The sequence below is a fragment of the Leptodactylus fuscus genome, chromosome 5 (genome assembly GCF_031893055.1).
Source record: "Leptodactylus fuscus isolate aLepFus1 chromosome 5, aLepFus1.hap2, whole genome shotgun sequence".
NCBI classification, from domain to species: Eukaryota; Metazoa; Chordata; class Amphibia; order Anura; family Leptodactylidae; genus Leptodactylus; species Leptodactylus fuscus.
In genome coordinates, this window is record NC_134269.1 from 12,120,325 (window position 1) to 12,143,797 (window position 23,473).

General features: G+C 44.5%; 33 non-coding genes across 33 annotated transcripts; all 33 read right to left on the bottom strand.

The window, feature by feature from the left end:
• Window positions 1-293: 293 nt before the first annotated feature.
• On the bottom strand, window positions 294-375 carry TRNAS-UGA (transfer RNA serine (anticodon UGA)). Its single transcript has one exon. It is a non-coding gene; the product is annotated as a tRNA-Ser (tRNA).
• Window positions 376-755: 380 nt separating this feature from the next.
• Window positions 756-837, bottom strand: TRNAS-UGA (transfer RNA serine (anticodon UGA)). The gene has a single exon. It is a non-coding gene; the product is annotated as a tRNA-Ser (tRNA).
• Window positions 838-1,227: 390 nt separating this feature from the next.
• TRNAL-CAA (transfer RNA leucine (anticodon CAA)) lies at window positions 1,228-1,309 on the bottom strand. Its single transcript has one exon. It is a non-coding gene; the product is annotated as a tRNA-Leu (tRNA).
• Window positions 1,310-2,126: 817 nt separating this feature from the next.
• Window positions 2,127-2,208, bottom strand: TRNAS-UGA (transfer RNA serine (anticodon UGA)). The gene has a single exon. It is a non-coding gene; the product is annotated as a tRNA-Ser (tRNA).
• Window positions 2,209-2,588: 380 nt separating this feature from the next.
• On the bottom strand, window positions 2,589-2,670 carry TRNAS-UGA (transfer RNA serine (anticodon UGA)). The gene has a single exon. It is a non-coding gene; the product is annotated as a tRNA-Ser (tRNA).
• Window positions 2,671-3,060: 390 nt separating this feature from the next.
• On the bottom strand, window positions 3,061-3,142 carry TRNAS-CGA (transfer RNA serine (anticodon CGA)). The gene has a single exon. It is a non-coding gene; the product is annotated as a tRNA-Ser (tRNA).
• An 816-nt stretch (window positions 3,143-3,958) lies between these two features.
• TRNAS-UGA (transfer RNA serine (anticodon UGA)) lies at window positions 3,959-4,040 on the bottom strand. Its single transcript has one exon. It is a non-coding gene; the product is annotated as a tRNA-Ser (tRNA).
• A 380-nt stretch (window positions 4,041-4,420) lies between these two features.
• TRNAS-UGA (transfer RNA serine (anticodon UGA)) lies at window positions 4,421-4,502 on the bottom strand. Its single transcript has one exon. It is a non-coding gene; the product is annotated as a tRNA-Ser (tRNA).
• A 390-nt stretch (window positions 4,503-4,892) lies between these two features.
• TRNAS-CGA (transfer RNA serine (anticodon CGA)) lies at window positions 4,893-4,974 on the bottom strand. The gene has a single exon. It is a non-coding gene; the product is annotated as a tRNA-Ser (tRNA).
• Window positions 4,975-5,790: 816 nt separating this feature from the next.
• On the bottom strand, window positions 5,791-5,872 carry TRNAS-UGA (transfer RNA serine (anticodon UGA)). The gene has a single exon. It is a non-coding gene; the product is annotated as a tRNA-Ser (tRNA).
• Window positions 5,873-6,252: 380 nt separating this feature from the next.
• On the bottom strand, window positions 6,253-6,335 carry TRNAS-UGA (transfer RNA serine (anticodon UGA)). Its single transcript has one exon. It is a non-coding gene; the product is annotated as a tRNA-Ser (tRNA).
• A 390-nt stretch (window positions 6,336-6,725) lies between these two features.
• Window positions 6,726-6,807, bottom strand: TRNAS-CGA (transfer RNA serine (anticodon CGA)). Its single transcript has one exon. It is a non-coding gene; the product is annotated as a tRNA-Ser (tRNA).
• An 817-nt stretch (window positions 6,808-7,624) lies between these two features.
• Window positions 7,625-7,706, bottom strand: TRNAS-UGA (transfer RNA serine (anticodon UGA)). The gene has a single exon. It is a non-coding gene; the product is annotated as a tRNA-Ser (tRNA).
• A 380-nt stretch (window positions 7,707-8,086) lies between these two features.
• TRNAS-UGA (transfer RNA serine (anticodon UGA)) lies at window positions 8,087-8,168 on the bottom strand. The gene has a single exon. It is a non-coding gene; the product is annotated as a tRNA-Ser (tRNA).
• Window positions 8,169-12,308: 4,140 nt separating this feature from the next.
• TRNAS-UGA (transfer RNA serine (anticodon UGA)) lies at window positions 12,309-12,390 on the bottom strand. The gene has a single exon. It is a non-coding gene; the product is annotated as a tRNA-Ser (tRNA).
• A 380-nt stretch (window positions 12,391-12,770) lies between these two features.
• TRNAS-UGA (transfer RNA serine (anticodon UGA)) lies at window positions 12,771-12,852 on the bottom strand. The gene has a single exon. It is a non-coding gene; the product is annotated as a tRNA-Ser (tRNA).
• Window positions 12,853-13,242: 390 nt separating this feature from the next.
• Window positions 13,243-13,324, bottom strand: TRNAS-CGA (transfer RNA serine (anticodon CGA)). Its single transcript has one exon. It is a non-coding gene; the product is annotated as a tRNA-Ser (tRNA).
• An 817-nt stretch (window positions 13,325-14,141) lies between these two features.
• On the bottom strand, window positions 14,142-14,223 carry TRNAS-UGA (transfer RNA serine (anticodon UGA)). Its single transcript has one exon. It is a non-coding gene; the product is annotated as a tRNA-Ser (tRNA).
• Window positions 14,224-14,603: 380 nt separating this feature from the next.
• TRNAS-UGA (transfer RNA serine (anticodon UGA)) lies at window positions 14,604-14,685 on the bottom strand. The gene has a single exon. It is a non-coding gene; the product is annotated as a tRNA-Ser (tRNA).
• A 390-nt stretch (window positions 14,686-15,075) lies between these two features.
• On the bottom strand, window positions 15,076-15,157 carry TRNAS-CGA (transfer RNA serine (anticodon CGA)). Its single transcript has one exon. It is a non-coding gene; the product is annotated as a tRNA-Ser (tRNA).
• Window positions 15,158-15,974: 817 nt separating this feature from the next.
• TRNAS-UGA (transfer RNA serine (anticodon UGA)) lies at window positions 15,975-16,056 on the bottom strand. Its single transcript has one exon. It is a non-coding gene; the product is annotated as a tRNA-Ser (tRNA).
• A 380-nt stretch (window positions 16,057-16,436) lies between these two features.
• On the bottom strand, window positions 16,437-16,518 carry TRNAS-UGA (transfer RNA serine (anticodon UGA)). Its single transcript has one exon. It is a non-coding gene; the product is annotated as a tRNA-Ser (tRNA).
• A 390-nt stretch (window positions 16,519-16,908) lies between these two features.
• TRNAS-CGA (transfer RNA serine (anticodon CGA)) lies at window positions 16,909-16,990 on the bottom strand. The gene has a single exon. It is a non-coding gene; the product is annotated as a tRNA-Ser (tRNA).
• An 817-nt stretch (window positions 16,991-17,807) lies between these two features.
• On the bottom strand, window positions 17,808-17,889 carry TRNAS-UGA (transfer RNA serine (anticodon UGA)). The gene has a single exon. It is a non-coding gene; the product is annotated as a tRNA-Ser (tRNA).
• A 380-nt stretch (window positions 17,890-18,269) lies between these two features.
• Window positions 18,270-18,351, bottom strand: TRNAS-UGA (transfer RNA serine (anticodon UGA)). The gene has a single exon. It is a non-coding gene; the product is annotated as a tRNA-Ser (tRNA).
• A 390-nt stretch (window positions 18,352-18,741) lies between these two features.
• Window positions 18,742-18,823, bottom strand: TRNAS-CGA (transfer RNA serine (anticodon CGA)). The gene has a single exon. It is a non-coding gene; the product is annotated as a tRNA-Ser (tRNA).
• An 817-nt stretch (window positions 18,824-19,640) lies between these two features.
• TRNAS-UGA (transfer RNA serine (anticodon UGA)) lies at window positions 19,641-19,722 on the bottom strand. The gene has a single exon. It is a non-coding gene; the product is annotated as a tRNA-Ser (tRNA).
• A 380-nt stretch (window positions 19,723-20,102) lies between these two features.
• On the bottom strand, window positions 20,103-20,184 carry TRNAS-UGA (transfer RNA serine (anticodon UGA)). Its single transcript has one exon. It is a non-coding gene; the product is annotated as a tRNA-Ser (tRNA).
• Window positions 20,185-20,574: 390 nt separating this feature from the next.
• TRNAS-CGA (transfer RNA serine (anticodon CGA)) lies at window positions 20,575-20,656 on the bottom strand. The gene has a single exon. It is a non-coding gene; the product is annotated as a tRNA-Ser (tRNA).
• An 817-nt stretch (window positions 20,657-21,473) lies between these two features.
• On the bottom strand, window positions 21,474-21,555 carry TRNAS-UGA (transfer RNA serine (anticodon UGA)). Its single transcript has one exon. It is a non-coding gene; the product is annotated as a tRNA-Ser (tRNA).
• A 379-nt stretch (window positions 21,556-21,934) lies between these two features.
• Window positions 21,935-22,016, bottom strand: TRNAS-UGA (transfer RNA serine (anticodon UGA)). The gene has a single exon. It is a non-coding gene; the product is annotated as a tRNA-Ser (tRNA).
• Window positions 22,017-22,406: 390 nt separating this feature from the next.
• TRNAS-CGA (transfer RNA serine (anticodon CGA)) lies at window positions 22,407-22,488 on the bottom strand. The gene has a single exon. It is a non-coding gene; the product is annotated as a tRNA-Ser (tRNA).
• An 817-nt stretch (window positions 22,489-23,305) lies between these two features.
• TRNAS-UGA (transfer RNA serine (anticodon UGA)) lies at window positions 23,306-23,387 on the bottom strand. The gene has a single exon. It is a non-coding gene; the product is annotated as a tRNA-Ser (tRNA).
• Between the last annotated feature and the right edge of the window lie 86 nt (window positions 23,388-23,473).

A 23,473-nucleotide genomic window follows, 5' to 3' on the forward strand; every position in this document is an offset into this window, starting at 1 on the left:
TAAACATAACAGGAGAAATCCAGAATAAACGTGATACTTAGAGTTCTTTGTTTACAGGAAGCTTGGAGGAGAAATATGGCCGACATCCAGCTTTGTCAGCTGACTTCCAGAGTTGTTACATGAGTTGCTGCAATTTTCAACCTCTCCTTGATTGGATTATGGGTTAGGGTAAGAGCAGAGAGGCAGAGATGAATGACTTTTTTGATTTTCCCTAGTCAGCATTTTCTCACTTTTCAAGTCGACGTTATTTTGTTTTCTAGAAGGTCGGATCTCTTGAAGCATTTAAAAGACTCCGCTGTGAACAGGATTTGAACCTGTGCGGGGAGACCCCATTGGATTTCAAGTCCAACGCCTTAACCACTCGGCCATCACAGCTCATGCAAGTACATTCTCAAGCGTCTACTGGAATTTCCACTTTTAGAGCTGGAGCTTTAATCTAGATTTAGGACTCTAAAGTTCTGACTGAGCTGTGGGCTAGGACTCTGTGATCAACCGCTTGCCTTAGGAACACAGAAGGGTCTGAGCTGAGGTTCCAGAGAGGGAATTTGGAAAGGTCTAATCCTCTACAACACATAGAGTTTAGTTCCTGTAAGGTAGTGTACTGTTTGAATTGCATTCCGGGGCAGGGCAGGACCAAAGTTTTCGCAGATGTAGGGCTTTCCTTTTCTTTTACCGTTTTTTAGTTTTGCCTTTTTCTTAAAGTTGGCTTTCTAGTTTTCTGGAAGGCTTGATCTCTTTATCCACAGAAAACACTACGCTGTGAACAGGATTTGAACCTGTGCGGGGAGACCCCATTGGATTTCAAGTCCAACGCCTTAACCACTCGGTCATCACAGCTAACACATCTTCTGAGCTTTTCTAAAACCTCTTCTAGAATTTCTAGTTTAGAGCTGGGGCTTTAATCTAGATTTAGAATTTGTTTTATTGACTGATCTGCGGGGTGGGGCTCTTTGAACAAACGGTTGCCTTTCCGACAGAGACGAGTCTGAGCTGAGGTTTTCGAGAGGGAAGTTGGAAGCGCCTAATCCTCTACAACGCATAGATTGTCGTTCTTTTAAGATTGCATTCTGTTTGGGTTGGATTATAGGATATTGTAGGACCAAAGTGTTGTTGATTGAAGGGCTTTCCTTCTTTTATTTGAATGTTAGGTTTTGCATTTTTCTTAAAGAGAAAGTTGACTTTACAGCTTTCTGGAAGGTGTGATCTGTTTATCAGTACAAAAGACTCTGCTGTGAACAGGATTTGAACCTTTGAGGGGAGACCCCATTGGATTTTGAGTCCAACGCCTTAACCACTCAGCCATCACAGCACACCCCAGTCTGAAAATAATTGGTGTGGTTTGGAACGTACAGTTTAAGGGGCTTGACGGAAATCTGGAGTTGGGCTAACTGTTTCCGGTCTTCGAAGACAAGGCACAAAACCGTTGGGAAAGCCTCTTGCCGAAGGTGCTTGGCCGTCAGACAGAGACAGGTATGGTCACGTACGAGCCATACTAGCACGTGAATTGGGTGCGTCTTTCAAGGGTCAACTTACTCCCTCACTCACTCTGACTGGAAATTGAGCCTAAATTGCACCCCAACTCAGTCCTCACATCCCTCCAAGTACACGCTGCAGGAAACCCCTGACTGGATTCAAAATCGGGAGCAATAGGAATCCCAGACACACATTTATCGCATCCAGCAGTCAGATGCAAACACACTTCAAAAAGGCCATGGGTTCATAGAGCAAAGACAAAGTGTCCTTAAATTTAACAATTTCATACCTAAAGGGTTCAGTGTTCTCTATATATAAAAAGTAAAGGCAAGTAAAAGAGGACAAACAAGCAAACAGTTGTAAACATAACAGGAGAAATCCAGAATAAACGTGATACTTAGAGTTCTTTGTTTACAGGAAGCTTGGAGGAGAAATATGGCCGACATCCAGCTTTGTCAGCTGACTTCCAGAGTTGTTACATGAGTTGCTGCAATTTTCAACCTCTCCTTGATTGGATTATGGGTTAGGGTAAGAGCAGAGAGGCAGAGATGAATGACTTTTTTGATTTTCCCTAGTCAGCATTTTCTCACTTTTCAAGTCGACGTTATTTTGTTTTCTAGAAGGTCGGATCTCTTGAAGCATTTAAAAGACTCCGCTGTGAACAGGATTTGAACCTGTGCGGGGAGACCCCATTGGATTTCAAGTCCAACGCCTTAACCACTCGGCCATCACAGCTCATGCAAGTACATTCTCAAGCGTCTACTGGAATTTCCACTTTTAGAGCTGGAGCTTTAATCTAGATTTAGGACTCTAAAGTTCTGACTGAGCTGTGGGCTAGGACTCTGTGATCAACCGCTTGCCTTAGGAACACAGAAGGGTCTGAGCTGAGGTTCCAGAGAGGGAATTTGGAAAGGTCTAATCCTCTACAACACATAGAGTTTAGTTCCTGTAAGGTAGTGTACTGTTTGAATTGCATTCCGGGGCAGGGCAGGACCAAAGTTTTCGCAGATGTAGGGCTTTCCTTTTCTTTTACCGTTTTTTAGTTTTGCCTTTTTCTTAAATTTGGCTTTCTAGTTTTCTGGAAGGCTTGATCTCTTTATCCACAGAAAACACTACGCTGTGAACAGGATTTGAACCTGTGCGGGGAGACCCCATTGGATTTCAAGTCCAACGCCTTAACCACTCGGCCATCACAGCTAACACATCTTCTGAGCTTTTCTAAAACCTCTTCTAGAATTTCTAGTTTAGAGCTGGGGCTTTAATCTAGATTTAGAATTTGTTTTATTGACTGATCTGCGGGGTGGGGCTCTTTGAACAAACGGTTGCCTTTCCGACAGAGACGAGTCTGAGCTGAGGTTTTCGAGAGGGAAGTTGGAAGCGCCTAATCCTCTACAACGCATAGATTGTCGTTCTTTTAAGATTGCATTCTGTTTGGGTTGGATTATAGGATATTGTAGGACCAAAATGTTGATGATTGAAGGGCTTTCCTTCTTTTATTTGAAAGTTAGGTTTTGCATTTTTCTTAAAGAGAAAGTTGACTTTACAGCTTTCTGGAAGGTGTGATCTGTTTATCAGTACAAAAGACTCCGCTGTGAACAGGATTTGAACCTGTGCGGGGAGACCCCATTGGATTTCGAGTCCAACACCTTAACCACTCGGCCATCACAGCACACCCCAGTCTGAAAATAATTGGTGTGGTTTGGAACGTACAGTTTAAGGGGCTTGACGGAAATCTGGAGTTGGGCTAACTGTTTCCGGTCTTCGAAGACAAGGCACAAAACCGTTGGGAAAGCCTCTTGCCGAAGGTGCTTGGCCGACAGACAGAGACAGGTATGGTCACGTACGAGCCATACTAGCACGTGAATTGGGTGCGGCTTTCAAGGGTCAACTTACTCCCTCACTCACTCTGACTGCAAATTGAGCCTAAATTGCACCCCAACTCAGTCCTCACATCCCTCCAAGTACACGCTGCAGGAAACCCCTGACTGGATTCAAAATCGGGAGCAATAGAAATCCCAGACACACATTATCGCATCCAGCAGTCAGATGCAAACACACTTCAAAAAGGCCATGGGTTCATAGAGCAAACACAAAGTGTCCTTAAATTTAACAATTTCATACCTAAAGGGTTCAGTGTTCTCTATATATAAAAAGTAAAGGCAAGTAAAAGAGGACAAACAAGCAAACAGTTGTAAACATAACAGGAGAAATCCAGAATAAACGTGATACTTAGAGTTCTTTGGTTACAGGAAGCTTGGAGGAGAAATATGGTCGACATCCAGCTTTGTCAGCTGACTTCCAGAGTTGTTACATGAGTTGCTGCAATTTTCAACCTCTCCTTGATTGGATTATGGGTTAGGGTAAGAGCAGAGAGGCAGAGATGAATGACTTTTTTGATTTTCCCTAGTCAGCATTTTCTCACTTTTCAAGTCGACGTTATTTTGTTTTCTAGAAGGTCGGATCTCTTGAAGCATTTAAAAGACTCCGCTGTGAACAGGATTTGAATCTGTGCGGGGAGACCCCATTGGATTTCAAGTCCAACGCCTTAACCACTCGGCCATCACAGCTCATGCAAGTACGTTCTCAAGCGTCTACTGGAATTTCCACTTTTAGAGCTGGAGCTTTAATCTAGATTTAGGACTCTAAAGTTCTGACTGAGCTGTGGGCTAGGACTCTGTGATCAACCGCTTGCCTTAGGAACAGAGAAGGGTCTGAGCTGAGTTTCCAGAGAGGGAATTTGGAAAGGTCTAATCCTCTACAACACATAGAGTTTAGTTCCTGTAAGGTAGTGTACTGTTTGAATTGCATTCCGGGGCAGGGCAGGACCAAAGTTTTCGCAGATGTAGGGCTTTCCTTTTCTTTTACCGTTTTTTAGTTTTGCCTTTTTCTTAAAGTTGGCTGTCTAGTTTTCTGGAAGGCTTGATCTCTTTATCCACACAAAACACTACGCTGTGAACAGGATTTGAACCTGTGCGGGGAGACCCCATTGGATTTCAAGTCCAACGCCTTAACCCCTCGGTCATCACAGCTAACACATCTTCTGAGCTTTTCTAAAACCTCTTCTAGAATTTCTAGTTTAGAGCTGGGGCTTTAATCTAGATTTAGAATTTGTTTTATTAACTGATCTGCGGGGTGGGGCTCTTTGAACAAACGGTTGCCTTTCCGACAGAAACGAGTCTGAGCTGAGGTTTTCGAGAGGGAAGTTGGAAGCGCCTAATCCTCTACAACGCATAGATTGTCGTTCTTTTAAGATTGCATTCTGTTTGGGTTGGATTATAGGATATTGTAGGACCAAAGTGTTGTTGATTGAAGGACTTTCCTTCTTTTATTTGAATGTTAGGTTTTGCATTTTTCTTAAAGAGAAAGTTGACTTTACAGCTTTCTGGAAGGTGTGATCTCTTTATCAGTACAAAAGACTCCGCTGTGAACAGGATTTGAACCTGTGCGGGGAGACCCCATTGGATTTCGAGTCCAACGCCTTAACCACTCGGCCATCACAGCACACCCCAGCCTGAAAATAATTGGTGTGGTTTGAAATGTACAGTTTAAGGGGCTTGATGGAAATCTGGAGTTGGGCTAACTGTTTCCGGTCTTCGAAGACAAGGCACAAAACCGTTGGGAAAGCCTCTTGCCGAAGGTGCTTGGCCGTCAGACAGAGACAGGTATGGTCACGTACGAGCCATACTAGCACGTGAATTGGGTGCGGCTTTCAAGGGTCAACTTACTCCCTCACTAACTCTGACTGCAAATTGAGCCTAAATTGCACCCCAACTCAGTCCTCACATCCCTCCAAGTACACGCTGCAGGAAACCCCTGACTGGATTCAAAATCGGGAGCAATAGAAATCCCAGACACACATTATCGCATCCAGCAGTCAGATGCAAACACACTTCAAAAAGGCCATGGGTTCATAGAGCAAACACAAAGTGTCCTTAAATGTAACAGTTTCATACCTAAAGGGTTCAGTGTTCTCTATATATAAAAAGTAAAGGCAAGTAAAAGAGGACAAACAAGCAAACAGTTGTAAACATAACAGGAGAAATCCAGAATAAACGTGATACTTAGAGTTCTTTGTTTACAGGAAGCTTGGAGGAGAAATATGGCCGACATCCAGCTTTGTCAGCTGACTTCCAGAGTTGTTACATGAGTTGCTGCAATTTTCAACCTCTCCTTGATTGGATTATGGGTTAGGGTAAGAGCAGAGAGGCAGAGATGAATGACTTTTTTGATTTTCCCTAGTCAGCATTTTCTCACTTTTCAAGTCGACGTTATTTTGTTTTCTAGAAGGTCGGATCTCTTGAAGCATTTAAAAGACTCCGCTGTGAACAGGATTTGAACCTGTGCGGGGAGACCCCATTGGATTTCAAGTCCAACGCCTTAACCACTCGGCCATCACAGCTCATGCAAGTACATTCTCAAGCGTCTACTGGAATTTCCACTTTTAGAGCTGGAGCTTTAATCTAGATTTAAGACTCTAAAGTTCTGACTGAGCTGTGGGCTAGGACTCTGTGATCAACCGCTTGCCTTAGGAACACAGAAGGGTCTGAGCTGAGGTTCCAGAGAGGGAATTTGGAAAGGTCTAATCCTCTACAACACCTAGAGTTTAGTTCCTGTAAGGTAGTGTACTGTTTGAATTGCATTCCGGGGCAGTGCAGGACCAAAGTTTTCGCAGATGTAGGGCTTTCCTTTTCTGTTACCGTTTTTTAGTTTTGCCTTTTTCTTAAAGTTGGCTTTCTAGTTTTCTGGAAGGCTTGATCTCTTTATCCACACAAAACACTACACTGTGAACAGGATTATGAACCTGTGCGGGGAGACCCCATTGGATTTCAAGTCCAACGCCTTAACCACTCGGCCATCACAGCTAACACATCTTCTGAGCTTTTCTAAAACCTCTTCTAGAATTTCTAGTTTAGAGCTGGGGCTTTAATCTAGATTTAGAATTTGTTTTATTGACTGATCTGCGGGGTGGGGCTCTTTGAACAAACGGTTGCCTTTCCGACAGAGACGAGTCTGAGCTGAGGTTTTCGAGAGGGAAGTTGGAAGCGCCTAATCCTCTACAACGCATAGAGTGTCGTTCTTTTAAGATTGCATTCTGTTTGGGTTGGATTATAGGATATTGTAGGACCAAAGTGTTGATGATTGAAGGGCTTTCCTTCTTTTATTTGAATGTTAGGTTTTGCATTTTTCTTAAAGAGAAAGTTGACTTTACAGCTTTCTGGAAGGTGTGATCTGTTTATCAGTACAAAAGACTCCGCTGTGAACAGGATTTGAACCTGTGCGGGGAAACCCCATTGGATTTCGAGTCCAACGCCTTAACCACTCGGCCATCACAGCACACCCCAATCTGAAAATAATTGGTGTGATTTGGAACGTACAGTTTAAGGGGCTTGACGGAAATCTGGAGTTGGGCTAACTGTTTCCGGTCTTCGAAGACAAGGCACAAAACCGTTGGGAAAGCCTCTTGCCGAAGGTGCTTGGCCGACAGACAGAGACAGGTATGGTCACGTACGAGCCATACTAGCACGTGAATTGGGTGCGGCTTTCAAGGGTCAACTTACTCCCTCACTCACTCTGACTGCAAATTGAGCCTAAATTGCACCCCAACTCAGTCCTCACATCCCTCCAAGTAGACGCTGCAGGAAACCCCTGACTGGATTCAAAATCGGGAGCAATAGGAATCCCAGACACACATTTATCGCATCCAGCAGTCAGATGCAAACACACTTCAAAAAGGCCATGGGTTCATAGAGCAAACACAAAGTGTCCTTAAATTTAACAATTTCATACCTAAAGGGTTCAGTGGTCTCTATATATAAAAAGTAAAGGCAAGTAAAAGAGGACAAACAAGCAAACAGTTGTAAACATAACAGGAGAAATCCAGAATAAACGTTATACTTAGAGTTCTTTGTTTACAGGAAGCTTGGAGGAGAAATATGGCCGACATCCAGCTTTGTCAGCTGACTTCCAGAGTTGTTACATGAGTTGCTGCAATTTTCAACCTCTCCTTGATTGGATTATGGGTTAGGGTAAGAGCAGAGAGGCAGAGATGAATGACTTTTTTGATTTTCCCTAGTCAGCATTTTCTCACTTTTCAAGTCGACGTTATTTTGTTTTCTAGAAGGTCGGATCTCTTGAAGCATTTAAAAGACTCCGCTGTGAACAGGATTTGAACCTGTGCGGGGAGACCCCATTGGATTTCAAGTCCAACGCCTTAACCACTCGGCCATCACAGCTCATGCAAGTACATTCTCAAGCGTCTACTGGAATTTCCACTTTTAGAGCTGGAGCTTTAATCTAGATTTAGGACTCTAAAGTTCTGACTGAGCTGTGGGCTAGGACTCTGTGATCAACCGCTTGCCTTAGGAACACAGAAGGGTCTGAGCTGAGGTTCCAGAGAGGGAATTTGGAAAGGTCTAATCCTCTACAACACATAGAGTTTAGTTCCTGTAAGGTAGTGTACTGTTTGAATTGCATTCCGGGGCAGTGCAGGACCAAAGTTTTCGCAGATGTAGGGCTTTCCTTTTCTGTTACCGTTTTTTAGTTTTGCCTTTTTCTTAAAGTTGGCTTTCTAGTTTTCTGGAAGGCTTGATCTCTTTATCCACACAAAACACTACGCTGTGAACAGGATTGGAACCTGTGCGGGGAGACCCCGTTGGATTTCAAGTCCAACGCCTTAACCACTCGGCCATCACAGCTAACACATCTTCTGAGCTTTTCTAAAACCTCTTCTAGAATTTCTAGTTTAGAGCTGGGGCTTTAATCTAGATTTAGAATTTGTTTTATTGACTGATCTGCGGGGTGGGGCTCTTTGAACAAACGGTTGTGTCACGGGATGGTTAGAGTCTATACTATAGGCAATGTGTAATATATATTTCATGTGGAATGTATTCTCTAACCTCTTTTTCAATTCCTCTTGTTTCTTTTTTGCAATTTTCTCTTTTTCTTTTATTTTTTCCTGTAATTTTTTCTTTTCAGGAACCTTCTGTTCAGCTAATTTTTCAGGTTCTTTATTTTCCGCTTCCTCTTCATCATCCCAGTTATCCTTAACATCATCATCTTCATCTTCTCCTTCCCAGCGATCTTTTGCCGTTATTGACTCCCCTTTTCGAACAGGTTCTTCTGGTTCAAAGTCTTCCGCCTCCCAGCTGTCTGTCTCCGCCATGTCTTCCCGCTGCCGCTCCGGCTCTCACTGACTCACCGCGCAGCACACTCAGGACTAGTGGGCCCCTCACCGGAAGTGCGTCACTCCACCCAGTGCCGCGGCCGCCGCCATCTTACTACACCCAAGTCCTCTATGGTCCTCACTAGTTAGAGGTATTTGCATACAATGTGCTAACACACTAGACCCTAATCAGCCAACTACACATTGATGTATATAACAGGTTAGAGAATACATTCCACATGAAATATATATTACACATTGCCTATAGTATAGACTCTAACCATCCCGGTTGTCACGGGATGGTTAGAGTCTATACTATAGGCAATGTGTAATATATATTTCATGTGGAATGTATTCTCTAACCTGTTATATACATCAATGTGTAGTTGGCTGATTAGGGTCTAGTGTGTTAGCACATTGTATGCAAATACCTCTAACTAGTGAGGACCAGTGAGGACAATGGGTGGAGATAATCTGATCAGTGTCTCCAAGAAGATGTTGGACGGTGCATTGTCCATAGTAGACAGGGAGTCTGCTCTCCTTGGTATAGGTGAGGGGGGAAGGATCTGTGACTCAGCCCTTCCCACCCACAGATAGAGGAAGTAACAGTTTAGTATATAGTTGTAGCTTGCAGTTAGTATGTGTTAGCCGGCCTGTGCACAGCTCTGCAGAGAGCCAGGACTTAGTTACAGGACCAAGGAACCAAAGTTATCATTGGATTGTGACTTCTGTGGACTTATTGTTATTACGGTTGATGTGACCGCCGCCGGCTACTAACTTTGTGGATTACAATAAATTGCTGTTGTCTCCCGACCTCTTGCGTCCGTGTTGATTCAAAAGACCTTCCGGAGGAAGACATATACCTTCGCTCCGTGACAACTGGTGGCAGCAGTGGGATCAACAGCGGACAGCGAGATGGACTACAGCAGCCCAGCGATTAATGGAGCCACAACCTCAGAATACAGGAACTGGACTATGGCACGTCTACAAGTAAGGGCCCGGGAACTAAACCTGAGTTACCAGGGAAGAACGAAAGATCAACTGATCGAGGCACTGGAGGAGATGACCCTGCAAAGCGACCATGAGGAGGGCTGCCCCCAGGAGACAGTAGAGATACGGGAGTGGCAGGTACAGACCCAAAAGAGCAGATGGGTTGTTTTGTATGAGGAGGAATTGGCAGTGCTGGGGCTAGGAGCAACTGCAGAGCAAAGGAGTAGAGCATTACAGAGGGCTCAGGAAACGGAGAAGGAGGAACAGAGAATGGCGCATGAAAAGGAAAGAATGGCGCATGAAATGCGAATGGCTGAGATAACTACGCGGAATTATAATCAAACGTCGGCCCCCAGCCCAACAGTGAGAGAACCACCATATGTCTCCCATAAACACTTCAAGACCTTTGATGAAGCGGCTGGGGATGTTGATGGATATTTTCAGGACTTCGAACACCAGTGCCACCTGATGGAAGTCCCAGAGAAGGATTGGGTCCGGTATCTGGTGGGGCACCTACGAGATGGGGCTGCGGAAGCTCTCAGAGCCATGGACCCTAGTGATCAGCGGGACTATGAGGCCATTAAAAGAGCGGTGCAGAAGTATTATGCCGTCACTCCAGAGACCTACCGAGTTCAGTTCCGCTCTTTGTCTTACAATGGGGGAAGCTCCTTCCACATGTTCGCCCACAAGTTGAAGCAAGCATGCAAGCGCTGGCTAGAAGGAGAGGAGGCTGTCACAGTCGATAAGATCCTCCAAGTCATACTTAAGGAACAGTTCTTTTCCCAGTGCCCCGCTGAGATCCGTGAGTGGGTGCTGGAACGGAACCCAGCCACAGTGGAGCAAGCTGCTTCCCTTGCAGATGAGGGCCTGACCATCAAGCCGCAGTGGAAGAGGTTGTTTGCAGAGGAGCGGAAAACTACCACAGTCCGCCAGACACCCTTCATCCAGCCACCCACCTTTCGTGCCCGGCCTCAGGATTACAATTCCCCCTCTACCCCTGCCCCAGCCCATCGGCCTCCAGCTATGAACAACCCTGTCCCTAGACAACGACCTACTGGAAGAATGCTAGAGCGCAGATGTTTTGGGTGCGGGCGGCCTGGACATTTGCAAGCTAGTTGCCCTGTTAACATGGGGGCACGGGCCACCGTGGCATCCCGGCCTATTCACTACCTGGGAACCACCCCTAGGACTGAAAGTTTGGCCCCATTTCCAGATGACTCCATGAATGACCCATCTGTTCCACCTCCAGGGGTCTATGGGATTCAGCCTTCCGCCACACATCCCGCAAACCTTCAGAGGAAGCACTTGCAGGAGGTCCTACTGGATGGCCGAACAGTTGTTGGATTCCGGGACTCGGGAGCTTTCCTAACGGTAGCGGACCCCCGAGTGGTTCGACCCGAGGCCCTAGAGGAGGGCCCTGGCCTTTCTATCGAGTTGGCAGGAGGTACTCGGAAACGTATTCCTAAAGCTACCGTGGAACTCGACTATGGTTATGGACCAAAACGATGCACAATTGGTGTGATGAGCGGGCTGCCGGCCGATGTTCTGTTAGGCAACGATGTTGGAAATCTACAGTGCCACTTTGTGGGAGCAGTGACCCGAAGCCAAGCTCAGAGAGACGCCAACATGGATCGACCGGATTTTTTGCCAGATGCCAGCCCTTCAACTCTACAACTTTACCATTCAGTACCGCCGAGGGAACCAACACCAGAACGCAGATGGGTTATCCCGGCAGGAGGAAATATGAGCTATAGAGACTGATGTGCATTCCCCAATTTACCTGTGTAGGCCAATTGTGTCATGCACATGTTTTGAGAGGGGGAGGGGTTGTCACGGGATGGTTAGAGTCTATACTATAGGCAATGTGTAATATATATTTCATGTGGAATGTATTCTCTAACCTGTTATATACATCAATGTGTAGTTGGCTGATTAGGGTCTAGTGTGTTAGCACATTGTATGCAAATACCTCTAACTAGTGAGGACCAGTGAGGACAATGGGTGGAGATAATCTGATCAGTGTCTCCAAGAAGATGTTGGACGGTGCATTGTCCATAGTAGACAGGGAGTCTGCTCTCCTTGGTATAGGTGAGGGGGGAAGGATCTGTGACTCAGCCCTTCCCACCCACAGATAGAGGAAGTAACAGTTTAGTATATAGTTGTAGCTTGCAGTTAGTATGTGTTAGCCGGCCTGTGCACAGCTCTGCAGAGAGCCAGGACTTAGTTACAGGACCAAGGAACCAAAGTTATCATTGGATTGTGACTTCTGTGGACTTATTGTTATTACGGTTGATGTGACCGCCGCCGGCTACTAACTTTGTGGATTACAATAAATTGCTGTTGTCTCCCGACCTCTTGCGTCCGTGTTGATTCAAAAGACCTTCCGGAGGAAGACATATACCTTCGCTCCGTGACAGGTTGCCTTTCCGACAGAGACGAGTCTGAGCTGAGGTTTTCGAGAGGGAAGTTGGAAGAGCCTAATCCTCTACAACGCATAGAGTGTCGTTCTTTTAAGATTGCATTCTGTTTGGGTTGGATTATAGGATATTGTAGGACCAAAGTGTTGATGATTGAAGGGCTTTCCTTCTTTTATTTGAATGTTAGGTTTTGCATTTTTCTTAAAGAGAAAGTTGACTTTACAGCTTTCTGGAAGGTGTGATCTGTTTATCAGTACAAAAGACTCCGCTGTGAACAGGATTTGAACCTGTGCGGGGAGACCCCATAGGATTTCAAGTCCAACGCCTTAACCACTCGGCCATCACAGCTCATGCAAGTACATTCTCAAGCGTCTACTGGAATTTCCACTTTTAGAGCTGGAGCTTTAATCTAGATTTAAGACTCTAAAGTTCTGACTGAGCTGTGGGCTAGGACTCTGTGATCAACCGCTTGCCTTAGGAACACAGAAGGGTCTGAGCTGAGGTTCCAGAGAGGGAATTTGGAAAGGTCTAATCCTCTACAACACATAGAGTTTAGTTCCTGTAAGGTAGTGTACTGTTTGAATTGCATTCCGGGGCAGTGCAGGACCAAAGTTTTCGCAGATGTAGGGCTTTCCTTTTTTGTTACCGTTTTTTAGTTTTGCCTTTTTCTTAAAGTTGGCTTTCTAGTTTTCTGGAAGGCTTGATCTCTTTATCCACACAAAACACTACGCTGTGAACAGGATTTGAACCTGTGCGGGGAGACCCCATTGGATTTCAAGTCCAACGCCTTAACCACTCGGCCATCACAGCTAACACATCTTCTGAGCTTTTCTAAAACCTCTTCTAGAATTTCTAGTTTAGAGCTGGGGCTTTAATCTAGATTTAGAATTTGTTTTATTGACTGATCTGCGGGGTGGGGCTCTTTGAACAAACGGTTGCCTTTCCGACAGAGACGAGTCTGAGCTGAGGTTTTCGAGAGGGAAGTTGGAAGCGCCTAATCCTCTACAACGCATAGAGTGTCGTTCTTTTAAGATTGCATTCTGTTTGGGTTGGATTATAGGATATTGTAGGACCAAAGTGTTGATGATTGAAGGGCTTTCCTTCTTTTATTTGAATGTTAGGTTTTGCATTTTTCTTAAAGAGAAAGTTGACTTTACAGCTTTCTGGAAGGTGTGATCTGTTTATCAGTACAAAAGACTCCGCTGTGAACAGGATTTGAATCTGTGCGGGGAGACCCCATTGGATTTCGAGTCCAACGCCTTAACCACTCGGCCATCACAGCACACCCCAATCTGAAAATAATTGGTGTGGTTTGGAACGTACAGTTTAAGGGGCTTGACGGAAATCTGGAGTTGGGCTAACTGTTTCCGGTCTTCGAAGACAAGGCACAAAACCGTTGGGAAAGCCTCTTGCCGAAGGTGCTTGGCCGACAGACAGAGACAGGTATGGTCACGTACGAGCCATACTAGCACGTGAATTGGGTGCGGCTTTCAAGGGTCAACTTACTCCCTCACTCACTCTGACTGCAAATTGAGCCTAAATTGCACCCCAACTCAGTCCTCACATCCCTCCAAGTACACGCTGCAGGAAACCCCTGACTGGATTCAAAATCGGGAGCAATAGGAATCCCAGACACACATTTATCGCATCCAGCAGTCAGATGCAAACACACTTCAAAAAGGCCATGGGTTCATAGAGCAAACACAAAGTGTCCTTAAATTTAACAATTTCATACCTAAAGGGTTCAGTGTTCTCTATATATAAAAAGTAAAGGCAAGTAAAAGAGGACAAACAAGCAAACAGTTGTAAACATAACAGGAGAAATCCAGAATAAACGTGATACTTAGAGTTCTTTGTTTACAGGAAGCTTGGAGGAGAAATATGGCCGACATCCAGCTTTGTCAGCTGACTTCCAGAGTTGTTACATGAGTTGCTGCAATTTTCAACCTCTCTTTGATTGGATTATGGGTTAGGGTAAGAGCAGAGAGGCAGAGATGAATGACTTTTTTGATTTTCCCTAGTCAGCATTTTCTCACTTTTCAAGTCGACGTTATTTTGTTTTCTAGAAGGTCGGATCTCTTGAAGCATTTAAAAGACTCCGCTGTGAACAGGATTTGAACCTGTGCGGGGAGACCCCATTGGATTTCAAGTCCAACGCCTTAACCACTCGGCCATCACAGCTCATGCAAGTACGTTCTCAAGCGTCTACTGGAATTTCCACTTTTAGAGCTGGAGCTTTAATCTAGATTTAGGACTCTAAAGTTCTGACTGAGCTGTGGGCTAGGACTCTGTGATCAACCGCTTGCCTTAGGAACACAGAAGGGTCTGAGCTGAGGTTCCAGAGAGGGAATTTGGAAAGGTCTAATCCTCTACAACACATAGAGTTTAGTTCCTGTAAGGTAGTGTACTGTTTGAATTGCATTCCGGGGCAGTGCAGGACCAAAGTTTTCGCAGATGTAGGGCTTTCCTTTTCTGTTACCGTTTTTTAGTTTTGCCTTTTTCTTAAAGTTGGCTTTCTAGTTTTCTGGAAGGCTTGATCTCTTTATCCACACAAAACACTCCGCTGTGAACAGGATTTGAACCTGTGCTGGGAGACCCCATAGGATTTCAAGTCCAAAGCCTTAACCACTCGGCCATCACAGCTAACACATCTTCTGAGCTTTTCTAAAACCTCTTCTAGAATTTCTAGTTTAGAGCTGGGGCTTTAATATAGATTTAGAATTTGTTTTATTGACTGATCTGCGGGGTGGGGCTCTTTGAACAAACGGTTGCCTTTCCGACAGAGACGAGTCTGAGCTGAGGTTTTCGAGAGTGAAGTTGGAAGCGCCTAATCCTCTACAACGCATAGAGTGTCGTTCTTTTAAGATTGCATTCTGTTTGGGTTGGATTATAGGATATTGTAGGACCAAAGTGTTGATGATTGAAGGGCTTTCCTTCTTTTATTTGAATGTTAGGTTTTGCATTTTTCTTAAAGAGAAAGTTGACTTTACAGCTTTCTGGAAGGTGTGATCTCTTTATCAGTACAAAAGACTCCGCTGTGAACAGGATTTGAACCTGTGCGGGGAGACCCCATTGGATTTCGAGTCCAACGCCTTAACCACTCGGCCATCACAGCACACCCCAGTCTGAAAATAATTGGTGTGGTTTGGAACGTACAGTTTAAGGGGCTTGACGGAAATCTGGAGTTGGGCTAACTGTTTCCGGTCTTCGAAGACAAGGCACAAAACCGTTGGGAAAGCCTCTTGCCGAAGGTGCTTGGCCGTCAGACAGAGACAGGTATGGTCACGTACGAGCCATACTAGCACGTGAATTGGGTGCGGCTTTCAAGGGTCAACTTACTCCCTCACTCACTCTGACTGCAAATTGAGCCTAAATTGCACCCCAACTCAGTCCTCACATCCCTCCAAGTACACGCTGCAGGAAACCCCTGACTGGATTCAAAATCGGGAGCAATAGGAATCCCAGACACACATTTATCGCATCCAGCAGTCAGATGCAAACACACTTCAAAAAGGCCATGGGTTCATAGAGCAAACACAAAGTGTCCTTAAATTTAACAATTTCATACCTAAAGGGTTCAGTGTTCTCTATATATAAAAAGTAAAGGCAAGTAAAAGAGGACAAACAAGCAAACAGTTGTAAACATAACAGGAGAAATCCAGAATAAACGTGATACTTAGAGTTCTTTGTTTACAGGAAGCTTGGAGGAGAAATATGGCCGACATCCAGCTTTGTCAGCTGACTTCCAGAGTTGTTACATGAGTTGCTGCAATTTTCAACCTCTCCTTGATTGGATTATGGGTTAGGGTAAGAGCAGAGAGGCAGAGATGAATGACTTTTTTGATTTTCCCTAGTCAGCATTTTCTCACTTTTCAAGTCGACGTTATTTTGTTTTCTAGAAGGTCGGATCTCTTGAAGCATTTAAAAGACTCCGCTGTGAACAGGATTTGAACCTGTGCGGGGAGACCCCATTGGATTTCAAGTCCAACGCCTTAACCACTCGGCCATCACAGCTCATGCAAGTACATTCTCAAGCGTCTACTGGAATTTCCACTTTTAGAGCTGGAGCTTTAATCTAGATTTAAGACTCTAAAGTTCTGACTGAGCTGTGGGCTAGGACTCTGTGATCAACCGCTTGCCTTAGGAACACAGAAGGGTCTGAGCTGAGGTTCCAGAGAGGGAATTTGGAAAGGTCTAATCCTCTACAACACATAGAGTTTAGTTCCTGTAAGGTAGTGTACTGTTTGAATTGCATTCCGGGGCAGTGCAGGACCAAAGTTTTCGCAGATGTAGGGCTTTCCTTTTTTGTTACCGTTTTTTAGTTTTGCCTTTTTCTTAAAGTTGGCTTTCTAGTTTTCTGGAAGGCTTGATCTCTTTATCCACACAAAACACTACGCTGTGAACAGGATTTGAACCTGTGCGGGGAGACCCCATTGGATTTCAAGTCCAACGCCTTAACCACTCGGCCATCACAGCTAACACATCTTCTGAGCTTTTCTAAAACCTCTTCTAGAATTTCTAGTTTAGAGCTGGGGCTTTAATCTAGATTTAGAATTTGTTTTATTGACTGATCTGCGGGGTGGGGCTCTTTGAACAAACGGTTGCCTTTCCGACAGAGACGAGTCTGAGCTGAGGTTTTCGAGAGGGAAGTTGGAAGCGCCTAATCCTCTACAACGCATAGAGTGTCGTTCTTTTAAGATTGCATTCTGTTTGGGTTGGATTATAGGATATTGTAGGACCAAAGTGTTGATGATTGAAGGGCTTTCCTTCTTTTATTTGAATGTTAGGTTTTGCATTTTTCTTAAAGAGAAAGTTGACTTTACAGCTTTCTGGAAGGTGTGATCTGTTTATCAGTACAAAAGACTCCGCTGTGAACAGGATTTGAATCTGTGCGGGGAGACCCCATTGGATTTCGAGTCCAACGCCTTAACCACTCGGCCATCACAGCACACCCCAATCTGAAAATAATTGGTGTGGTTTGGAACGTACAGTTTAAGGGGCTTGACGGAAATCTGGAGTTGGGCTAACTGTTTCCGGTCTTCGAAGACAAGGCACAAAACCGTTGGGAAAGCCTCTTGCCGAAGGTGCTTGGCCGTCAGACAGAGACAGGTATGGTCACGTACGAGCCATACTAGCACGTGAATTGGGTGCGGCTTTCAAGGGTCAACTTACTCCCTCACTCACTCTGACTGCAAATTGAGCCTAAATTGCACCCCAACTCAGTCCTCACATCCCTCCAAGTAGACGCTGCAGGAAACCCCTGACTGGATTCAAAATCGGGAGCAATAGGAATCCCCGACACACATTTATCGCATCCAGCAGTCAGATGCAAACACACTTCAAAAAGGCCATGGGTTCATAGAGCAAACACAAAGTGTCCTTAAATTTAACAATTTCATACCTAAAGGGTTCAGTGTTCTCTATATATAAAAAGTAAAGGCAAGTAAAAGAGGACAAACAAGCAAACAGTTGTAAACATAACAGGAGAAATCCAGAATAAACGTGATACTTAGAGTTCTTTGTTTACAGGAAGCTTGGAGGAGAAATATGGCCGACATCCAGCTTTGTCAGCTGACTTCCAGAGTTGTTACATGAGTTGCTGCAATTTTCAACCTCTCCTTGATTGGATTATGGGTTAGGGTAAGAGCAGAGAGGCAGAGATGAATGACTTTTTTGATTTTCCCTAGTCAGCATTTTCTCACTTTTCAAGTCGACGTTATTTTGTTTTCTAGAAGGTCGGATCTCTTGAAGCATTTAAAAGACTCCGCTGTGAACAGGATTTGAACCTGTGCGGGGAGACCCCAGTGGATTTCAAGTCCAACGCCTTAACCACTCGGCCATCACAGCTCATGCAAGTACATTCTCAAGCGTCTACTGGAATTTCCACTTTTAGAGCTGGAGCTTTAATCTAGATTTAAGACTCTAAAGTTCTGACTGAGCTGTGGGCTAGGACTCTGTGATCAACCGCTTGCCTTAGGAACACAGAAGGGTCTGAGCTGAGGTTCCAGAGAGGGAATTTGGAAAGGTCTAATCCTCTACAACACATAGAGTTTAGTTCCTGTAAGGTAGTGTACTGTTTGAATTGCATTCCGGGGCAGTGCAGGACCAAAGTTTTCGCAGATGTAGGGCTTTCCTTTTCTGTTACCGTTTTTTAGTTTTGCCTTTTTCTTAAAGTTGGCTTTCTAGTTTTCTGGAAGGCTTGATCTCTTTATCCACACAAAACACTACGCTGTGAACAGGATTTGAACCTGTGCGGGGAGACCCCATTGGATTTCAAGTCCAACGCCTTAACCACTCGGCCATCACAGCTAACACATCTTCTGAGCTTTTCTAAAACCTCTTCTAGAATTTCTAGTTTAGAGCTGGGGCTTTAATCTAGATTTAGAATTTGTTTTATTGACTGATCTGCGGGGTGGGGCTCTTTGAACAAACGGTTGCCTTTCCGACAGAGACGAGTCTGAGCTGAGGTTTTCGAGAGGGAAGTTGGAAGCGCCTAATCCTCTACAACGCATAGAGTGTCGTTCTTTTAAGATTGCATTCTGTTTGGGTTGGATTATAGGATATTGTAGGACCAAAGTGTTGATGATTGAAGGGCTTTCCTTCTTTTATTTGAATGTTAGGTTTTGCATTTTTCTTAAAGAGAAAGTTGACTTTACAGCTTTCTGGAAGGTGTGATCTGTTTATCAGTACAAAAGACTCCGCTGTGAACAGGATTTGAATCTGTGCGGGGAGACCCCATTGGATTTCGAGTCCAACGCCTTAACCACTCGGCCATCACAGCACACCCCAATCTGAAAATAATTGGTGTGGTTTGGAACGTACAGTTTAAGGGGCTTGACGGAAATCTGGAGTTGGGCTAACTGTTTCCGGTCTTCGAAGACAAGGCACAAAACCGTTGGGAAAGCCTCTTGCCGACGGTGCTTGGCCGACAGACAGAGACAGGTATGGTCACGTACGAGCCATACTAGCACGTGAATTGGGTGCGGCTTTCAAGGGTCAACTTACTCCCTCACTCACTCTGACTGGAAATTGAGCCTAAATTGCACCCCAACTCAGTCCTCACATCCCTCCAAGTACACGCTGCAGGAAACCCCTGACTGGATTCAAAATCGGGAGCAATAGGAATCCCAGACACACATTTATCGCATCCAGCAGTCAGATGCAAACACACTTCAAAAAGGCCATGGGTTCATAGAGCAAACACAAAGTGTCCTTAAATTTAACAATTTCATACCTAAAGGGTTCAGTGTTCTCTATATATAAAAAGTAAAGGCAAGTAAAAGAGGACAAACAAGCAAACAGTTGTAAACATAACAGGAGAAATCCAGAATAAACGTGATACTTAGAGTTCTTTGTTTACAGGAAGCTTGGAGGAGAAATATGGCCGACATCCAGCTTTGTCAGCTGACTTCCAGAGTTGTTACATGAGTTGCTGCAATTTTCAACCTCTCCTTGATTGGATTATGGGTTAGGGTAAGAGCAGAGAGGCAGAGATGAATGACTTTTTTGATTTTCCCTAGTCAGCATTTTCTCACTTTTCAAGTCGACGTTATTTTGTTTTCTAGAAGGTCGGATCTCTTGAAGCATTTAAAAGACGCCGCTGTGAACAGGATTTGAACCTGTGCGGGGAGACCCCATTGGATTTCAAGTCCAACGCCTTAACCACTCGGCCATCACAGCTCATGCAAGTATGTTCTCAAGCGTCTACTGGAATTTCCACTTTTAGAGCTGGAGCTTTAATCTAGATTTAGGACTCTAAAGTTCTGACTGAGCTGTTGGCTAGGACTCTGTGATCAACCGCTTGCCTTAGGAACAGAGAAGGGTCTGAGCTGAGGTTCCAGAGAGGGAATTTGGAAAGGTCTAATCCTCTACAACACATAGAGTTTAGTTCCTGTAAGGTAGTGTACTGTTTGAATTGCATTCCGGGGCAGGGCAGGACCAAAGATTTCGCAGATGTAGGGCTTTCCTTTTCTGTTACCGTTTTTTAGTTTTGCCTTTTTCTTAAAGTTGGCTTTCTAGTTTTCTGGAAGGCTTGATCTCTTTATCCACACAAAACACTACGCTGTGAACAGGATTTAAACCTGTGCGGGGAGACCCCATTGGATTTCAAGTCCAACGCCTTAACCACTCGGCCATCACAGCTAACACATCTTCTGAGCTTTTCTAAAACCTCTTCTAGAATTTCTAGTTTAGAGCTGGGGCTTTAATCTAGATTTAGAATTTGTTTTATTGACTGATCTGCGGGGTGGGGCTCTTTGAACAAACGGTTGCCTTTCCGACAGAGATGAGTCTGAGCTGAGGTTTTCGAGAGGGAAGTTGGAAGCGCCTAATCCTCTACAACGCATAGATTGTCGTTCTTTTAAGATTGCATTCTGTTTGGGTTGGATTATAGGATATTGTAGGACCAAAGTGTTGTTGATTGAAGGACTTTCCTTCTTTTATTTGAATGTTAGGTTTTGCATTTTTCTTAAAGAGAAAGTTGACTTTACAGCTTTCTGGAAGGTGTGATCTGTTTATCAGTACAAAAGTCTCCGCTGTGAACAGGATTTGAACCTGTGCGGGGAGACCCCATTGGATTTCGAGTCCAACGCCTTAACCTCTCGGCCATCACAGCACACCCCAGCCTTAAAATAATTGGTATGGTTTGAAATGTACAGTTTAAGGGGCTTGATGGAAATCTGGAGTTGGGCTAACTGTTTCCGGTCTTCGAAGACAAGGCACAAAACCGTTGGGAAAGCCTCTTGCCGAAGGTGCTTGGCCGACAGACAGAGACAGGTATGGTCACGTACGAGCCATACTAGCACGTGAATTGGGTGCGGCTTTCAAGGGTCAACTTACTCCCTCACTAACTCTGACTGCAAATTGAGCCTAAATTGCACCCCAACTCAGTCCTCACATCCCTCCAAGTACACGCTGCAGGAAACCCCTGACTGGATTCAAAATCGGGAGCAATAGGAATCCCCGACACACATTTATCGCATCCAGCAGTCAGATGCAAACACACTTCAAAAAGGCCATGGGTTCATAGAGCAAACACAAAGTGTCCTTAAATTTAACAATTTCATACCTAAAGGGTTCAGTGTTCTCTATATATAAAAAGTAAAGGCAAGTAAAAGAGGACAAACAAGCAAACAGTTGTAAACATAACAGGAGAAATCCAGAATAAACGTGATACTTAGAGTTCTTTGTTTACAGGAAGCTTGGAGGAGAAATATGGCCGACATCCAGCTTTGTCAGCTGACTTCCAGAGTTGTTACATGAGTTGCTGCAATTTTCAACCTCTCCTTGATTGGATTATGGGTTAGGGTAAGAGCAGAGAGGCAGAGATGAATGACTTTTTTGATTTTCCCTAGTCAGCATTTTCTCACTTTTCAAGTCGACGTTATTTTGTTTTCTAGAAGGTCGGATCTCTTGAAGCATTTAAAAGACTCCGCTGTGAACAGGATTTGAACCTGTGCGGGGAGACCCCATTGGATTTCAAGTCCAACGCCTTAACCACTCGGCCATCACAGCTCATGCAAGTACATTCTCAAGCGTCTACTGGAATTTCCACTTTTAAAGCTGGAGCTTTAATCTAGATTTAGGACTCTAAAGTTCTGACTGAGCTGTGGGCTAGGACTCTGTGATCAACCGCTTGCCTTAGGAACAGAGAAGGGTCTGAGCTGAGGTTCCAGAGAGGGAATTGGAAAGGTCTAATCCTCTACAACACATAGAGTTTAGTTCCTGTAAGGTAGTGTACTGTTTGAATTGCATTGCGGGGCAGGGCAGGACCAAAGTTTTGGCAGATGTAGGGCTTTCCTTTTCTGTTACCGTTTTTTAGTTTTGCCTTTTTCTTAAAGTTGGCTTTCTAGTTTCCTGGAAGGCTTGATCTCTTTATCCACACAAAACACTATGCTGTGAACAGGATTTGAACCTGTGCGGGGAGACCCCATTGGATTTCAAGTCCAACGCCTTAACCACTCGGCCATCACAGCTAACACATCTTCTGAGCTTTTCTAAAACCTCTTCTAGAATTTCTAGTTTAGAGCTGGGGCTTTAATCTAGATTTAGAATTTGTTTTATTGACTGATCTGCGGGGTGGGGCTCTTTGAACAAACGGTTGCCTTTCCGACAGAGATGAGTCTGAGCTGAGGTTTTCGAGAGGGAAGTTGGAAGCGCCTAATCCTCTACAACGCATAGATTGTCGTTCTTTTAAGATTGCATTCTGTTTGGGTTGGATTATAGGATATTGTAGGACCAAAGTGTTGTTGATTGAAGGACTTTCCTTCTTTTATTTGAATGTTAGGTTTTGCATTTTTCTTAAAGAGAAAGTTGACTTTACAGCTTTCTGGAAGGTGTGATCTGTTTATCAGTACAAAAGTCTCCGCTGTGAACAGGATTTGAACCTGTGCGGGGAGACCCCATTGGATTTCGAGTCCAACGCCTTAACCTCTCAGCCATCACAGCACACCCCAGCCTGAAAATAATTGGTATGGTTTGAAATGTACAGTTTAAGGGGCTTGATGGAAATCTGGAGTTGGGCTAACTGTTTCCGGTCTTCGAAGACAAGGCACAAAACCGTTGGGAAAGCCTCTTGCCGAAGGTGCTTGGCCGACAGACAGAGACAGGTATGGTCACGTACGAGCCATACTAGCACGTGAATTGGGTGCGGCTTTCAAGGGTCAACTTACTCCCTCACTAACTCTGACTGCAAATTGAGCCTAAATTGCACCCCAACTCAGTCCTCACATCCCTCCAAGTACACGCTGCAGGAAACCCCTGACTGGATTCAAAATCGGGAGCAATAGGAAACCCCGACACACATTTATCGCATCCAGCAGTCAGATGCAAACACACTTCAAAAAGGCCATGGGTTCATAGAGCAAACACAAAGTGTCCTTAAATTTAACAATTTCATACCTAAAGGGTTCAGTGTTCTCTATATATAAAAAGTAAAGGCAAGTAAAAGAGGACAAACAAGCAAACAGTTGTAAACATAACAGGAGAAATCCAGAATAAACGTGATACTTAGAGTTCTTTGTTTACAGGAAGCTTGGAGGAGAAATATGGCCGACATCCAGCTTTGTCAGCTGACTTCCAGAGTTGTTACATGAGTTGCTGCAATTTTCAACCTCTCCTTGATTGGATTATGGGTTAGGGTAAGAGCAGAGAGGCAGAGATGAATGACTTTTTTGATTTTCCCTAGTCAGCATTTTCTCACTTTTCAAGTCGACGTTATTTTGTTTTCTAGAAGGTCGGATCTCTTGAAGCATTTAAAAGACTCCGCTGTGAACAGGATTTGAACCTGTGCGGGGAGACCCCATTGGATTTCAAGTCCAACGCCTTAACCACTCGGCCATCACAGCTCATGCAAGTACATTCTCAAGCGTCTACTGGAATTTCCACTTTTAAAGCTGGAGCTTTAATCTAGATTTAGGACTCTAAAGTTCTG